Raw genomic sequence first — 3,769 nt, forward strand, 5'->3', positions numbered from 1 at the left:
AGTTCAAGATCAATATGTATCTAATTACAGTCATGAATAGTCAGCACTTATCATGAGGTTGGTGCTGATTTATTAAAAGTAGGGATGTTCAACAACACTTTTTTTCAGACTAAGACCATTATGTGTATTCGCACTCTTTGACTACACCCTGAGAACAGAGTTCCACTGATGGCGCTAGTACATTTGATATAAAAAAATTCATTTACCACAGTCATACAAAAATAAAATGTGAGGGAGAGGATTTGCAGAAGTGATCTGACCCAGTACAGTGTCAACTACAGCAGAGGAAGACTTATGTCAGATTTTTAAAAAAAATTTTTTTATTAGTATTAGTAAGTATTAATATCTGGTATCGGCAGCCTCCACAAGAACCTGATGCCGTAACATAAGGCTGGTTTCAGACCGATGGTGATACCTGGTGCTGATACTCACCTGTAAATTCAAGAATATGAATGTAGGAGTGCAACAAAAACTGATTTGGATTGGAAACCGGTTTTGACTTAAATATGCGAGTCCACTGGACTGAACAATCAAGTGCGCTTTAAAATATATCAAGTTAAATATTGAATTGGTGCTCCAGCCTTCCTGTGTAGAGTTTGCCTGTTCTCCCCATGCCAGTGTAGGTTTTCTCTGGGTACTCCCATTTCCTCCCACGTTTCAAAAACACACATGACACGTAAACTGAGCACTATAAATGGTCCTTAGGTATGTTTGTGAGTATGAATGTTTGTTCTGGTAACCAGCTCAGGGTGTACCACGCCTACTGCCCAAGGATGGCTGGGATAGGCTACAGCATGTCAGCAACCTTCGTGAGAATGAGCGGTTATGATAAGGGATGGATGAAAGTATTAAATCATCTTTTGTTGGGGATATATATTTGAATACTGGCAAGTTAATTTAAATGAATAAATTGCATCGTACCCACTCAAACCGAACCAAACCATGTCTAAGTGAATCCTAATCCCATGATTCTAACCATATCAAATCATTCTTTAAATTGGAACCTTCCTTGACCCGTGTCAAATCTTTTTTTATTGGAAAGATCTACACGCGCTATTTATTGGTCAAAGTTTTGCTCTGACCAACCAATTAGAGAACGGAATGATGCTGATGTCATTGAAATGAGCCCACTGCCCTTGTGAGGAAGAATTTAAAGTTGGATGACTAAAACTCCTAAAACTGCCAGCCCAGTAAAAAAGGATCTTTTGACGTATATCGCCATCATTGGCAACGAATTAGTTAAATAGTGAAGCATGTTTTTCTTCATTTTGTGCTGGGGACATATAGTAACAAGTAGTATAATTAACTCATTCACTGCCTGCGTGGTAAAAAAAAAAAGATTTTTGGTTTGGTGTCTACAGCTGTTAGTAGCATAACATACATACTGGATGCAGAGCAACCAAGAAAAACACTACGATTTGCAGAAAATAGAGTACTGCAAATAAGTAAATACGTTGATAAATGGATAAATAAATACAACTTCAAAGAGTAAGCAAGAATTAAGCTTGCAATGTTAGTGCTCCTAATAGCGTAATGCCCCGATCAGTACTTGATTTATTTTAAATAGAGTTGAGATATTCTCTAACAGTGTTATCCCTGATTTAAACTCCACTGAATGATTTTTCTGCCTTCCATCTACTCAGTGCTATTCTTTTTCTATAGTTAGACCATTTAATTACAAAACAGATCATTGTCGCCTAAAAGGTTCAAACGTGCACCACGATAACGCGTGTGCGTGATGCAGCGGCTATTGGCCATTATCCACCCAACGGGGGCAATAATATTACGACTGTCACGGGCTAGTGGATGTGAAGCATCTCGTGGTGGACTTCTCAGCAGATGGTTGTCTGCATGCTAGTGGTAGCGCTCTGCCCCCCTCGCTAACCCCATGTCATCCGTCATCCTCTCCCAGCGTGGAGGGCAGCTGAAGGCCAGTGATTTTTCATGGCGGTGCGTGCCCTTGGACTGGCTTGTAAGGAATGCTCTCAGATGTGCTTCACTGCACCCAGGTTGTATTTGAGCCTTTAAAATCTCTTCAAAACACACCCCGGCTCCCTACTTCACTTTTATCCCCATTAATTCGTCTACACCCTTGGTTTTTGCCTCTTTATTGCATCACAAATGTATTGGATTCTTTGAGTGAGATTTATATAAATTGTGGAATAAGTTTGGCCTTTGTTATTTAAGAGAATGATTTGTGCGGGACAATAGATGTGAGTGATGGTCTAATAATGTGCCGAACCGACAAGAATGTAGAAAAAGGAAGGATCAAATATTCATGAAGTGTTTGGAGAGCGCAAACCCCATCATGTATTCGTCTGTGCAATTTCCTCGCTGAGAGTGAAAGAGGTGGGCGCTCGCCGTTGTTCACTCCAGAGACGCCTGTAGACAAACACCAAACTTTAGTGATTGATGTGACACGCGACTGCAAAGTGCAGGCGGGCAAAGAAAAAAAAAAAGATAACCTCTCTACTGACACCTACAGGATGAGTAGCATCAAATATTCAAAATTGCTCCAAATTATTAAAAGCTCACTTATAGGCATGCAAAGTGGCATCTTCTCAACAGCAGGGCTGTCCTGAATAATTCCACTTCCACTCTTTTATTTTTTTTACACATTGTCCTCGCCATAAATAATAACCATCCTCTTTCCACATCAAAACACCATTTTCGACCTCTCTTGGGGCACGCTGCTCTTTGGCATATTCAGAAATTTTGCGTCTGTATCTATGTATGTCCATATTTCTTCTTGATAATAATATGTTCGTGCATCCCTGCTAGTCTAAACAGGCTCTTCTGATTACAAGCTAATATTAAAATTATTTAGCTATTTTCAGCGGTAAAAAGCAAATAGCTATTTTATAAATACCGTTAAAAACACTTTTTTTAAACTATTTGCTGTTGAATGAAAATGCTCAGTCAACAACCAATCACGGCTAAGATTGTGAATGTCACAGCACTTATCCGACAAAACATATGAGCCGTGAATGGTCATTACCTGAGCAGATGTAATATCGTTTTCAGTCATCAGCAAGAGGCAAAAATGTGTTTTTAAAGGAACTAATTGTACATGAAAAATAATTCAGTGAGCAAATGAACTCATTCATTACCAGCTATGTAAGTCAAGGTCCATTTTAACTCGACTTTTTTACTGTGGGAAATGGTTAAATAATTGTAGGATCACTTTATTATTGAATCAGTGCTATTCTTGGGTTACTTCACTCATTTCTATCCATCTCCAGGGGCGGCCATTTTGTCACTTGTTGTTGACTCAAAATGACATCATAGATGCTTAGGGTTCATGTAACAACCAATCACAGATCAGTTTGCAAACATCACATGACCAAAAACAGAGAACAGATGAGTCTGATGTTTAGTTTAGAGTGTAGTACTCTGCTGTAAACCTGAACAAGATCAGTCGTGTATAAAAACAATCATACTGTATCATCTTAGCCATACATTTGATTAAGAAACACAGAGCGTCTGACTAGGCTTTGAAACAAAGTTTAATATCTAAAACAGACGAGAATTTGACAGAGCATGCTTTGTATGTGCGTGTTTGATTTTTTTTTTCTTCCCCCAGCTTTTGAAGGTGAATTATTCAAGACTTCCCTCTCTCTCTCATAACAACCCCCGCCGCACACCCACCCCTAAAAACAGCATGGAAGCTCACAGTGCGCTTCATCTCCTCTAATTCCCACAGTGAGTGTCAGGAGTTTAAAAACTGCTGTTGAACATTAATTGCAATGTGCACATTGTCTGGAGCCAA

The sequence above is a fragment of the Hippichthys cyanospilos genome, chromosome 1, assembly GCF_059441005.1.
Source record: "Hippichthys cyanospilos isolate Australia breed blue-spotted pipefish chromosome 1, RoL_Hcya_1.0, whole genome shotgun sequence".
Classification (NCBI taxonomy): Eukaryota; Metazoa; Chordata; class Actinopteri; order Syngnathiformes; family Syngnathidae; genus Hippichthys; species Hippichthys cyanospilos.